The sequence below is a fragment of the Rutidosis leptorrhynchoides genome, chromosome 11 (assembly GCF_046630445.1).
Source record: "Rutidosis leptorrhynchoides isolate AG116_Rl617_1_P2 chromosome 11, CSIRO_AGI_Rlap_v1, whole genome shotgun sequence".
NCBI lineage: Eukaryota > Viridiplantae > Streptophyta > Magnoliopsida > Asterales > Asteraceae > Rutidosis > Rutidosis leptorrhynchoides.
Genome location: NC_092343.1, coordinates 410,166,502 through 410,182,542, shown reverse-complemented (window position 1 = coordinate 410,182,542; position 16,041 = coordinate 410,166,502).

Sequence of the window (16,041 nt, the reverse complement as noted above, 5' to 3'; positions counted from 1 at the left end):
TGATGTGATAATCGGTATGGACTGGTTGAAAGAAGTGAAAGCGGAGATCGTTTGTTACAAAAATGCAATTCGCATTATACGAGAAAAAGGAAAACCCTTAATGGTGTACGGAGAAAAGGGCAACACGAAGCTACATCTTATTAGTAATTTGAAGGCACAAAAACTAATAAGAAAAGGTTGCTATGCTGTTCTAGCACACGTCGAGAAAGTACAAACTGAAGAAAAGAGCATCAATGATGTTCCCGTCGTAAAAGAATTTCCTGATGTATTTCCGAAAGAATTACCGGGATTACCCCCACATCGATCCGTTGAATTTCAAATAGATCTTGTACCAAGAGCTGCACCAATAGCTCGTGCTCCTTACAGACTCGCACCCAGCGAGATGAAAGAACTGCAAAGCCAATTACAAGAACTTTTAGAGCGTGGTTTCATTCGACCAAGCACATCACCGTGGGGAGCTCCTGTTTTGTTTGTCAAGAAGAAAGATGGTACATTCAGGTTGTGTATCGACTACCGAGAGTTGAACAAACTTACCATCAAGAACCGCTACCCACTACCGAGAATCGACGACTTATTTGATCAACTACAAGGCTCGTCTGTTTATTCAAAGATTGACTTACGTTCCGGGTATCATCAAATGCGGGTGAAAGAAGATGATATTCCAAAGACTGCTTTCAGAACACGTTACGGTCATTACGAGTTTATGGTCATGCTGTTTGGTTTAACTAATGCACCAGCTGTGTTCATGGACCTTATGAACCGAGTGTGTGGACCATACCTTGACAAGTTTGTCATTGTTTTCATTGATGACATACTTATTTACTCAAAGAATGACCAAGAACACGGTGAACATTTGAGAAAGGTGTTAGAAGTATTGAGGAAGGAAGAATTGTACGCTAAGTTTTCAAAGTGTGCATTTTGGTTGGAAGAAGTTCAATTCCTCGGTCACATAGTGAACAAAGAAGGTATTAAGGTGGATCCGGCAAAGATAGAAACTGTTGAAAAGTGGGAAACCCCAAAAACTCCGAAACACATACGCCAGTTTTTAGGACTAGCTGGTTACTACAGAAGGTTCATCCAAGACTTTTCCAGAATAGCAAAACCCTTGACTGCATTAACGCATAAAGGGAAGAAATTTGAATGGAATGATGAACAAGAGAAAGCGTTTCAGTTATTGAAGAAAAAGCTAACTACGGCACCTATATTGTCATTGCCTGAAGGGAATGATGATTTTGTGATTTATTGTGATGCATCAAAGCAAGGTCTCGGTTGTGTATTAATGCAACGAACGAAGGTGATTGCTTATGCGTCTAGACAATTGAAGATTCACGAACAAAATTATACGACGCATGATTTGGAATTAGGCGCGGTTGTTTTTGCATTAAAGACTTGGAGGCACTACTTATATGGGGTCAAAAGTATTATATATACCGACCACAAAAGTCTTCAACACATATTTAATCAGAAACAACTGAATATGAGGCAGCGTAGGTGGATTGAATTATTGAATGATTACGACTTTGAGATTCGTTACCACCCGGGGAAGGCAAATGTGGTAGCCGATGCCTTGAGCAGGAAGGACAGAGAACCCATTCGAGTAAAATCTATGAATATAATGATTCATAATAACATTACTACTCAAATAAAGGAGGCGCAACAAGGAGTTTTAAAAGAGGGAAATTTAAAGGATGAAATACCCAAAGGATCGGAGAAGCATCTTAATATTCGGGAAGACGGAACCCGGTATAGGGCTGAAAGGATTTGGGTACCAAAATTTGGAGATATGAGAGAAATGGTACTTAGAGAAGTTCATAAAACCAGATACTCAATACATCCTGGAACGGGGAAGATGTACAAGGATCTCAAGAAACATTTTTGGTGGCCGGGTATGAAAGCCGATGTTGCTAAATACGTAGGAGAATGTTTGACGTGTTCTAAGGTCAAAGCTGAGCATCAGAAACCATCAGGTCTACTTCAACAACCCGAAATCCCGGAATGGAAATGGGAAAACATTACCATGGATTTCATCACTAAATTGCCAAGGACTGCAAGTGGTTTTGATACTATTTGGGTAATAGTTGATCGTCTCACCAAATCAGCACACTTCCTACCAATAAGAGAAGATGACAAGATGGAGAAGTTAGCACGACTGTATTTGAAGGAAGTCGTCTCCAGACATGGAATACCAATCTCTATTATCTCTGATAGGGATGGCAGATTTATTTCAAGATTCTGGCAGACATTACAGCAAGCATTAGGAACTCGTCTAGACATGAGTACTGCCTATCATCCACAAACTGATGGGCAGAGCGAAAGGACGATACAAACGCTTGAAGACATGCTACGAGCATGTGTTATTGATTTCGGAAACAGTTGGGATCGACATCTACCGTTAGTAGAATTTTCCTACAACAACAGCTACCATTCAAGCATTGAGATGGCGCCGTTTGAAGCACTTTATGGTAGAAAGTGCAGGTCTCCGATTTGTTGGAGTGAAGTGGGGGATAGACAGATTACGGGTCCGGAGATTATACAAGAAACTACCGAGAAGATCATCCAAATTCAACAACGGTTGAAAACCGCCCAAAGTCGACAAAAGAGCTACGCTGACATTAAAAGAAAAGATATAGAATTTGAAATTGGAGAGATGGTCATGCTTAAAGTTGCACCTTGGAAAGGCGTTGTTCGATTTGGTAAACGAGGGAAATTAAATTCAAGGTATATTGGACCATTCAAGATTATTGATCGTGTCGGACCAGTAGCTTACCGACTAGAGTTACCTCAACAACTCGCGGCTGTACATAACACTTTCCACGTCTCGAATTTAAAGAAATGTTTTGCTAAAGAAGATCTCACTATTCCGTTAGATGAAATCCAAATCAACGAAAAACTTCAATTCATCGAAGAACCCGTCGAAATAATGGATCGTGAGGTTAAAAGACTTAAGCAAAATAAGATACCAATTGTTAAGGTTCGATGGAATGCTCTTAGAGGACCCGAGTTCACCTGGGAGCGTGAAGATCAGATGAAGAAGAAATACCCGCATCTATTTCCAGAAGATTCGTCAACACCTTCAACAGCTTAAAATTTCGGGACGAAATTTATTTAACGGGTAGGTACTGTAGTGACCCGAACTTTTCCATGTTTATATATATTAATTGAGATTGATATTTACATGATTAAATGTTTCCAACATGTTAAGCAATCAAACTTGTTAAGACTTGATTAATTGAAATATGTTTCATATAGACAATTGACCACCCAAGTTGACCGGTGATTCACGAACGTTAAAACTTGTAAAAACTATATGATGACATATATATGGATATATATATAGTTAACATGATACTATGATAAGTAAACATATCATTAAGTATATTAACAAAGAACTACATATGTAAAAACAAGACTACTAACTTAATGATTTTTAAACGAGACATATATGTAACGATTATCGTTGTAAAGACATTTAATGTATATATATCATATTAAGAGATATCCATACATGATAATATCATGATAATATAATAATTTAAAATCTCATTTGATATTATAAACATTGGGTTAACAACATTTAACAAGATCGTTAACCTAAAGGTTTCAAAACAACACTTACATGTAACGACTAACGATGACTTAACGACTCAGTTAAAATGTATATACATGTAGTGTTTTAATATGTATTTATACACTTTTGAAAGACTTCAATACACTTATCAAAATACTTCTACTTAACAAAAATGCTTACAATTACATCCTCGTCAGTTTCATCAACAATTCTACTCGTATGCACCCGTATTCGTACTCGTACAATACACAGCTTTTAGATGTATGTACTATTGGTATATACACTCCAATGATCAGCTCTTAGCAGCCCATGTGAGTCACCTAACACATGTGGGAACCATCATTTGGCAACTAGCATGAAATATCTCATAAAATTACAAAAATATGAGTAATCATTCATGACTTATTTACATGAAAACAAAATTACATATCCTTTATATCTAATCCATACACCAACGACCAAAAACACCTACAAACACTTTCATTCTTCAATTTTCTTCATCTAATTGATCTCTCTCAAGTTCTATCTTCAAGTTCTAAGTGTTCTTCATAAATTCCAAAAGTTCTAGTTTCATAAAATCAAGAATACTTTCAAGTTTGCTAGCTCACTTCCAATCTTGTAAGGTGATCATCCAACCTCAAGAAATCTTTGTTTCTTACAGTAGGTTATCATTCTAATACAAGGTAATAAGCATATTCAAACTTTGGTTCAATTTCTATAACTATAACAATCTTATTTCAAGTGATGATCTTACTTGAACTTGTTTTCGTGTCATGATTCTGCTTCAAGAACTTCGAGCCATCCAAGGATCCATTGAAGCTAGATCCATTTTTCTCTTTTCCAGTAGGTTTATCCAAGGAACTTAAGGTAGTAATGATGTTCATAACATCATTCGATTCATACATATAAAGCTATCTTATTCGAAGGTTTAAACTTGTAATCACTAGAACATAGTTTAGTTAATTCTAAACTTGTTCGCAAACAAAAGTTAATCCTTCTAACTTGACTTTTAAAATCAACTAAACACATGTTCTATATCTATATGATATGCTAACTTAATGATTTAAAACCTGGAAACACGAAAAACACCGTAAAACCGGATTTACGCCGTCGTAGTAACACCGCGGGCTGTTTTGGGTTAGTTAATTAAAAACTATGATAAACTTTGATTTTAAAGTTGTTATTCTGAGAAAATGATTTTTATTATGAACATGAAACTATATCCAAAAATTATGATTAAACTCAAAGTGGAAGTATGTTTTCTAAAATGGTCATCTAGACGTCGTTCTTTCGACTTAAATGACTACCTTTACAAAAACGACTTGTAACTTATTTTTCGACTATAAACCTATACTTTTGTGTTTAGATTCATAAAATAGAGTTCAATATGAAACCATAGCAATTTGATTCACTCAAAACGGATTTAAAATGAAGAAGTTATGGGTAAAACAAGATTGGATAATTTTTCTCATTTTAGCTACGTGAAAATTGGTAACAAATCTATTCCAACCATAACTTAATCAACTTGTATTGTATATTATGTAATCTTGAGATACCATAGACACGTATACAATGTTTCGACCTATCATGTCGACACATCTATATATATTTCGGAACAACCATAGACACTCTATATGTGAATGTTGGAGTTAGCTATACAGGGTTGAGGTTGATTCCAAAATATATATAGTTTGAGTTGTGATCAATACTGAGATACGTATACACTGGGTCGTGGATTGATTCAAGATAATATTTATCGATTTATTTCTGTACATCTAACTGTGGACAACTAGTTGTAGGTTACTAACGAGGACAGCTGACTTAATAAACTTAAAACATCAAAATATATTAAAAGTGTTGTAAATATATTTTGAACATACTTTAATATATATGTATATATTGTTATAGGTTCGTGAATCAACAGTGGCCAAGTCTTACTTCCCGACGAAGTAAAAATCTGTGAAAGTGAGTTATAGTCCCACTTTTAAAATCTAATATTTTTGGGATGAGAATACATGCAGGTTTTATAAATGATTTACAAAATAGACACAAGTACGTGAAACTACATTCTATGGTTGAATTATCGAAATCGAATATGCCCTTTTTATTAAGTCTGGTAATCTAAGAATTAGGGAACAGACACCCTAATTGACGCGAATCCTAAAGATAGATCTATTGGGCCTAACAAACCCCATCCAAAGTACCGGATGCTTTAGTACTTCGAAATTTATATCATATCCGAAGGGTGTCCCGGAATGATGGGGATATTCTTATATATGCATCTTGTTAATGTCGGTTACCAGGTGTTCACCATATGAATGATTTTTATCTCTATGTATGGGATGTGTATTGAAATATGAAATCTTGTGGTCTATTGTTACGATTTGATATATATAGGTTAAACCTATAACTCACCAACATTTTTGTTGACGTTTAAAGCATGTTTATTCTCAGGTGAATATTAAGAGCTTCCGCTGTTGCATACTAAAATAAGGACAAGATTTGGAGTCCATGTTTGTATGATATTGTATAAAAACTGCATTCAAGAAACTGATTTCGATGTAACATATTTGTATTGTAAACTATTATGTAATGGTCGTGTGTAAACAGGATATTTTAGATTATCATTATTTGATAATCTACATAAAGCTTTTTAAACCTTTATTTATGAAATAAAGGTTAAGGTTTGTTTTAAAAATGAATGCAGTCTTTGAAAAACGTCTCATATAGAGGTCAAAACCTCGCAACGAAATCAATTAATATGGAACGTTTTTAATCAATAAGAACGGGACATTTCACATGTCTCCCCGTAGGTCTCTTAAAATATTGGGTTGTCTATCCATTTTGTGTTTTTATACTGTAAAATAGACAAGAGTTAGATTCATAAAAAAAAATACTTATTAATACAAGCAATTTTTACATATATCATAAAGCATAAGCACACTATATTACATATATTACACCACACGAATACAACTATCTTATTCCGACTCGTTTGTTTCTTCTTCTTCGGTTTTGGTTCGTTTTGCCAAGTTTCTAGGGATATATGATGTTCCCCTAATACGAGCCGTCGTTATCCACATTGGTTTAGAAAAACCTGGTGGTTTAGAGGTTCCCAGGTCATTGTTACAACTTAAGGACTTCGGGGGTTGATGATACATATAAAGTTCATCGGGGTTGGAATTAGATTTTTCTATTTTTATGCCCTTTCCCTTATTATTTTCTTTTGCCTTTTAAAATTCAGTTGGGGTAATTTCTATAACATCATCGGAATTCTCGTCGGAATCCGATTCATCGGAAAATTGGTAATCCTCCCAATATTTTGCTTCCTTGGCGGAAACACTATTGACCATAATTAACCTTGGTCGGTTGGTTGAGGATTTTCTTTTACTTAACCGTTTTATTATTTCCTCCACCGGTTCTATTTCTTCATCCGGTTCCGATTCTTCTTCCGGTTCCGATTCTTCTTCCGGTTCCGACTCTTCTTCCGGTTCCTCTTCGGGAACTTGTGAATCAGTCCACGAATCATTCCAATTTACATTTGACTCTTCATTATTATTAGGTGAGTCAATGGGACTTGTTCTAGAGGTAGACATCTATCACATAATATCAAACGCGTTAAGAGATTAATATATCACATAATATTCACATGTTAAAAATATATAGTTTCCAACAAAATTTGTTAAGCAATCATTTTTTCAAGTAAACACGGTCGAAGTCTAGACTCACTAATGCATCCTAACAAACTAGATAAGACACACTAATGCAAAATTCTGGTTCTCTAAGACCAACGCTCGGATACCAACTGAAATGTCCCGTTCTTATTGATTAAAAACGTTCCATATTAATTGATTTCGTTGCGAGGTTTTGACCTCTATATGAGACATTTTTCAAAGACTGCATTCATTTTAAAACAAACCATAACCTTTATTTCATCAATAAAGGTTTAAAAAGCTTTACGTAGATTATCAAATAATGATAATCTAAAATATCCTGTTTACACACGACCATTACATAATGGTTTACAATACAAATATGTTACAACAAAATAAGTTTCTTGAATGCAGTTTTTACACAATATCATACAAGCATGGACTCCAAATCTCGTCCTTATTTAAGTATGCGACAGCGGAAGCTCTTAATAATCACCTGAGAATAAACATGCTTAAAACGTCAACAAAAATGTTGGTGAGTTATAGGTTTAACCTATATATATCAAATCATAATAATAGACCACAAGATTTCATATTTCAATACACATCCCATACATAGAGATAAAAATCATTCATATGGTGAACACCTGGTAACCGACATTAACAAGATGCATATATAAGAATATCCCCATCATTCCGGGACGCCCTTCGGATATGATATAAATTTCGAAGTACTAAAGCATCCGGTACTTTGGATGGGGTTTGTTAGGCCCAATAGATCTATCTTTAGGATTCGCGTCAATTAGGTTGTCTGTTCCCTAATTCTTAGATTACCAGACTTAATAAAAAGGGGCATATTCGATTTCGATAATTCAACCATAGAATGTAGTTTCACGTACTTGTGTCTATTTTGTAAATCATTTATAAAACCTGCATGTATTCTCATCCCAAAAATATTAGATTTTAAAAGTGGGACTATAACTCACTTTCACAGATTTTTACTTCGTCGGGAAGTAAGACTTGGCCACTGGTTGATTCACGAACCTATAACAATATATACATATATATCAAAGTATGTTCAAAATATATTTACAACACTTTTAATATATTTTGATGTTTTAAGTTTCTTAAGTCAGCTGTCCTCGTTAGTAACCTACAACTAGTTGTCCACAGTTAGATGTACAGAAATAAATCGATAAATATTATCTTGAATCAATCCACGACCCAGTGTATACGTATCTCAGTATTGATCACAACTCAAACTATATATATTTTGGAATCAACCTCAACCCTGTATAGCTAACTCCAACATTCACATATAGAGTGTCTATAGTTGTTCCGAAATATATATAGATGTGTCGACATGATAGGTCGAAACATTGTATACGTGTCTATGGTATCTCAAGATTACATAATATACAATACAAGTTGATTAAGTTATGGTTGGAATAGATTTGTTACCAATTTTCACGTAGCTAAAATGAGAAAAATTATCCAATCTTGTTTTACCCATAACTTCTTCATTTTAAATCCGTTTTGAGTGAATCAAATTGCTATGGTTTCATATTGAACTCTATTTTATGAATCTAAACAGAAAAAGTATAGGTTTATAGTCGGAAAAATAAGTTACATGTCGTTTTTGTAAAGGTAGTCATTTCAGTCGAAAGAACGACGTCTAGATGACCATTTTAGAAAACATACTTCCACTTTGAGTTTAACCATAATTTTTGGATATAGTTTCATGTTCATAATAAAAATCATTTTCTCAGAATAACAACTTTTAAATCAAAGTTTATCATAGTTTTTAATTAACTAACCCAAAACAGCCCGCGGTGTTACTACGACAACGTAAATCCGGTTTTACGGTGTTTTTCGTGTTTCCAGGTTTTAAATCATTAAGTTAGCATATCATATAGATATAGAACATGTGTTTAGTTGATTTTAAAAGTCAAGTTAGAAGTATTAACTTTTGTTTGCGAACAAGTTTAGAATTAACTAAACTATGTTCTAGTGATTACAAGTTTAAACCTTCGAATAAGATAGCTTTATATGTATGAATTGAATGATGTTATGAACATCATTACTACCTTAAGTTCCTTGGATAAACCTACTAGAAAAGATAAAAATGGATCTAGCTTCAACGGATCCTTGGATGGCTCGAAGTTCTTGAAGCAGAATCATGACACGAAAACAAGTTCAAGTAAGATCATCACTTGAAATAAGATTGTTATAGTTATAGAAATTGAACCAAAGTTTTGAATATTATTATTACCTTGTATTAGAATGATAACCTACTGTAAGAAACAAAGATTTCTTGAGGTTGGATGATCACCTTACAAGATTGGAAGTGAGCTAGCAAACTTGAAAGTATTCTTGATTTTATGTAACTAGAACTTGTAGAATTTATGAAGAACACTTAGAACTTGAAGATAGAACTTGAGAGAGATCAATTAGATGAAGAAAATTGAAGAATGAAAGTGTTTGTAGGTGTTTTTGGTCGTTGGTGTATGGATTAGATATAAAGGATATGTAATTTTGTTTTCATGTAAATAAGTCATGAATGATTACTCATATTTTTGTAATTTAATGAGATATTTTATGCTAGTTGCCAAATGATGGTTCCCACATGTGTTAGGTGACTCACATGGGCTGCTAAGAGCTGATCATTGGAGTGTATATACCAATAGTACATACATCTAAAAGCTGTGTATTGTACGAGTACGAATACGGGTGCATACGAGTAGAATTGTTGATGAAACTGAACGAGGATGTAATTATAAGCATTTTTGTTAAGTAGAAGTATTTTGATAAGTGTATTTAAGTCTTTCAAAAGTGTATAAATACATATTAAAACACTACATGTATATACATTTTAACTGAGTCGTTAAGTCATCGTTAGTCGTTACATGTAAGTGTTGTTTTAAAACCTTTAGGTTAACGATCTTGTTAAATGTTGTTAACCCAATGTTTATAATATCAAATGAGATTTTAAATTATTATATTATCATGATATTATCATGTATGAATATCTCTTAATATGATATATATACATTAAATGTCTTTACAACGATAATCGTTTCATATATGTCTCGTTTAAAAATCATTAAGTTAGTAGTCTTGTTTTTACATTTGTAGTTCATTGTTAATATACTTAATGATATGTTTACTTATCATAGTATCATGTTAACTATATATATATCCATATATATGTCATCATATAGTTTTTACAAGTTTTAACGTTCGTGAATCACCGGTCAACTTGGGTGGTCAATTGTCTATATGAAACATATTTCAATTAATCAAGTCTTAACAAGTTTGATTGCTTAACATGTTGGAAACATTTATTCATGTAAATATCAATCTCAATTAATATATATAAACATGGAAAAGTTCGGGTCACTACACAAACGAACAGTGTACTTCAACTACTCGATGATATCTTAGCTGCTAAGTACTTCTGTTTATAATTCGTTGATCAACAACCAAAACCCCAATATATACTGATGTACGTTTCTTTTTGTTTCACAAACAAACACCTACACAAAAACTTGTTAATGGCCACTGCTATCGAAAAGCTTATAAATAAAGAATGCTTGTGCAGCTACCATGCGTTTTTTTTATATTTATGGCAGACAAAGTTAACATAAATAAAACCCACCTGCTCCTACTCGATATTATATTACCCCACGATACCCATGTGCCTTATTTCTTTATCTATATCAAAGATGCTATTAATAATGATACAAAGTTGGTGGGACAAATCTCGTGAATTATGGCCGAGTACAGCTGGTCGATTAGGTAACCTTGTTGTAATATAATCCTTATATTATGGTGATGTATTAGATAAAGAACAAAGATGATGTTTGATGAGCTGTAGGGACGATGATTAATTAAGAAGAAAAGAAAGAAACGTTAATGATATAAAAAGAATGGTGAGTGCTGTTTAGGTGTAAAGTTGGGATATAAAAAAAAGTGATGAAACAACAACAAAAACCCTTTGTAGGGTTGTCAACTTCTATCTGATTCGTACCAGAATATTAATATAATTTTAAGATAGGGCCGTGAAATTTGGAATTAGTAAATCGCTAGCAGGGCTTCTGTTTTTTATTATTTGGGTTGATAAACTTATGTTTTTATTTGGGCCATTAATCTTAAACAGACAAGGGAACCTGACTTGGGTTAAATAAAATTTTGATCTGAATAATATTAGAAAAGTCGGGTGGATCAGATGGTTAATGGGGTGTTGTGAGGTTAACAGGAGGTCGCAGGTTCAATTCTGAACTATGGCGTTTTTTTAGAAAATGAAGAAGTGGAAGAAGCAACAAATACGGGATATATATATAAAGCTCACTTGAGTTAAAATAGAAAGTTGATATAGCTCAGACGGTTAAGAGGGTGTTCGGGTATTCGAGAGGTCATGGGTTCAAGCCTGGTCCATGCCATTTTTTTTAAAACAAGTCTTTGAGGTAGTTATTATATTTATATTATTATTTCCTTATTATTATTATTATTATTAGTATTGTTGTGTATTGTTATGTTATTATTAAGTATTAGTATCACTTTTGTAACTATTAGTATTATTAAACAAATGTATCATTATTAACAATATCATGATTATTATTAATATTATCATTTTTAATAGAGTTATTATTATTATTATTAGTAAATCGTTAATATCATAACTATCATAAACAGTAAAAATTAATATTTTTACAAGTATTATTATTAATATCATTGTTATTATCACTATCAAGGTTATTATTAACATATGTATATTATTAATGTTATTATCATTATTTTTACTAATATTAACTTAGTATAATAGAACTATTGTTTTGATAAACAAATGAAATACATACATAATATATATATTTAAAACATAGAACATAACAAAATTTAATATTTTATATACAAAATGAACATATAAAACATATATATATTATTACCATAAAAATGATATAACTAATACATATATATATATATATATATATATATATATATATATATATATATATACATATATATATATATATACATATATATATATATATGTGTGTGTGTGTGTGTGTGTGTGTGTGTGTGTGTTCAATTACAACTATGAATATTAATAAATACACAAATAATATTGGTTCGTGAATCCGAGACCAACCCTACACTTGTTCAATGACGTCATATGTATTTTTACTACAAAATACAGTATGGTGAGTTCATTTGATTCCCTTTTACTCTTTACATTTTTGGGATTGAGAATACATGCGCTGTTTTTATAATTGTTTTGTTAAATGCTTTTGAAATATATTTTGAACTGCGAATACATGAAATACCTTTATAACTGTTTTACGAAATAGACACAAGTAATCGAAACTACATTTTATGGTTGAATTATCGAAATCGAATGTGTCCTTTTTATCATGTTCGATGTTTTCCCGGAATGATGGCGAATTTATCATGTCCGATGCTTTCCCGGAATGATGGCGAATTTATCATGTCCGATGTTTTCCCGGAATGATGGCGAATTTATCATGTCCGATGTTTTCCCGGAATGATGGCGAATTTATCATGTCCGAAGTTGTCCCGGAATGATGAGGATATTCTATATGCAATTTGTTAAGGTCGATTACCAGGTGTTCAATCTATATGAATGAATTTTATGCATAATGGTTATGGGAAATGGGAATATTAAATCTGGTGGTCTATTAAAATGATGAATTTTATTGTTTACGATAAACCTATGAACTCACCAACCTTTTGGTTGACACTTTAAAGTATGTTTATTCTCAGGTATTAAAGAAATCTTCCGCTGTGCATTTGCTCATCTTAAGGATATTACTTGAAGTCATTCATGGCATATTTTGAAAGACGTTGCATTCGAGTCGTTGAGTTCATCAAGATTATTATTAAGTCAATTATAGTTGGATGTATTATGAAATGGTATGCATGCCATCAACTTTCAATGTAAAGAAAGTTTGTCTTTTAAAAACGAATGCAATGTTTGTAAAATGTATCATATGGAGGTCAATTACCTCGCGACGTAATCAACTATTGTGAATCGTTTATATTGTATATGAACGGGTCCTTTCAGAGGCCAAGTCGATTCGCCTGTGAATCCCGCGACGGGATGGAGTGGGGGTTTTAGTTTATCCTGCACATCTTGTGGTAGCTGTAAGAAGCAATGTTTGTATAAGACATCAACGGCGCTTCCCGTATCTACATAAATTCTCGAGACCTTGCATCGTCCTACCGTGGCGGTTATCGTTACGGGTAGGTCGGTAGGACAGACTCTCCAGAAAGCAGGAAACGTGATAGGGGCACATTCCCATTCCTCCAAAACTTCCGCCTTACGAACGTGACCCGCGTGCCATATTTGTACCATGTGGATGTGTTTTTCTGGAGCTTTTTCTTTTCCCCGTTGCCAGGAAAATTTCTTCGTCCCGGGGACTTTGACACGCGATGGTTTTAGATGGTCAAGTTCCCCCAATTTCAGCCGTTCAACTATCACCTTCTTTAGTTCCCTGCAGTCGTCCACGTCGTGACCTTTATCTTCGTGAAAAATACACCATTTACTTTCATCTACAGCGAAACGGGGCTGCATCGGCTTTGGTGGCGGAAAATCTTTACTTATCTCTTCCGTTGCCAAAATTTCTTTAGGCGTTTTTGACAATGACTTGACCAAACTTTCCTCTTCTGCCGACAACCTCTTGGGTACGTACCGTTCATAAGGACGGTAGCTGTTACAGTGGTCAGACTTATGACTGGAACGTTCGTAGCCCCTGTTGCCGCCGCTACCACTTCCTTTATACTTGTTACCTGTATTACCTTTGCTGTTTCCCTTGTTGACTTTATCGCTCCGGTCCGTTGTGCTGTGATCCCCAACGGCAGCGTCTACAAACTTCTCGGAACGTACATAATCCTTTATCATTTTTACAGCTTCAACGTACGTTTTTGGCAACTTACGCCTCATTGATTTTGCCAACGATAAATGAAGAGTTTGGCAGATTCCCATGATGTACGCGGAGATCTGCTGCGATTCAGGAAGATCTGGAATTTTTTGGCATTCCGCTGTGAAGCGGGAAGTAAAATTCATTAGGGATTCACGCGACCTCATCTTGATGCTGTGCGCATCTAGGTGAGTCAGTTCGGTGCGTTTAAAGTTCTGGACACACTGCACAAACTTAGTTCTGAGGTCCGTGTAGCTGGATATGCTCAAGGCAGGTAATTTGGCAAACCACTCTCTCGCGACGGCTTGGAGCTGTCCCGGGAACATGTGGCACGCCGTCGAGCTATCCCAATGCTGCGTCTTGACAGCGTGTTCGAATTGCTGCATGAAGTCTTCCAGATCCATGGTGCCATCATATACCCCTAGCGTGAGGGGAGTAGTATGTAGCGACCCCGACAAATCGTCAAGTGACGGCGTCGGCTACGTGGGTCCCATTACCTGATTATAAGTCTTTAAGATAACGTTTGACCAAAATATGTCGCCTTCATTTCAAAATAAAGATTGTCCCCAAAGTTTACAAGAATTGTTCAACCAATAGTTAAGTTACAACGTTATAATACGAATGAAATCTAGGCGACACGGTTTAAAGCAAAGTCAAAAGACGCTCCATGAAATGCATGTATACTCGATATCGGATGCAAGTATCAAATAGTAAGCGGAAGCATGTTTCACATATCGTGCAAGACCTGAGAAAAACATAGAAATCTGTCAACGAAAACGTTGGTGAAATCATAGGTTTAAGTAAGTAAGTACAAGTGAACCACAAGATTTGCATCAATGAAATAATAGTAATACATTCCAAAAGTTTGTTTCACGAGCACCCAATTATCAATGCTTAACATTTCCTTCCATTGAACCCCATCACTTAGTGCTAGAACATACACTGTTTCTCGAAAATATATTTCATTCGTAAACGGTAGCGAACCGTTTGAATGAGGGTTTGTCAAACCCATATGGATCCATACAACATAAGTTCTCGCTTACACCCGGCAAGTGTAACTAATGATAATCGAATTGAGGATTTTGTTCTAAACTCGTATGTAGAATGTTTGTTTTCCTGTACTTGTGTTCACTTAGTAAAGAAATGTTTATGTTTTCTCATCCCAAATGTAAGTTCAAAAAGAGTAAAAGTGGGACTATGATCTCACCTTTGATTGCGCGAGTATAAATGTACTTCACAAAGTAAACGTGTGCAAAGACAAAGCTAGTCTTGACCTAAACATATAGGTTGTATCAATAACGGTAAACACAAACGGTCAAAGATGTTCAATTAGTCCTATGGCTCGTTACGACTCGATTAAGTATAGCATGTGAATCACGTTGTCAAGTTTCATACAAGAAATAAGTATAAAAGCATGTTAGAATGATTGTATAAAAGTTTGGTTAAGTTTGACTAAAAGTCAAACTTGGTCAAAGTCAAAGTCAACGGGATCGGGTCGGGTCTCGGACAAATTTTCTATGCTAGTTATTCATATATAAGCATGTTAAAACAAGTTGCATGTGAATTGGAGGTCTAGAACATGGCAAACATTTTTGATAAAATGGAAAAGTTGGACAGAATCTGGACAAGGCAAATGTCGCGCCGCGGCAAGGGGTGTCGCGCCGCGACATAACACATGGTCTGGTGTCAGGTCGTTTTCAAGGTTCAAGTCTTGGTCAAAACTTCAAACAAACGCAAAACGCAAACCGCAAACAATTAGAAGACGTATCTTATACCGTTGGAAAGCTCTTTTGACAAGGAACACAACTAAACACAAATCCTCAAACAAAAACATCATTTACAACAATCGAATTCTCGTCATGTGATCAATAAACGCTCATTT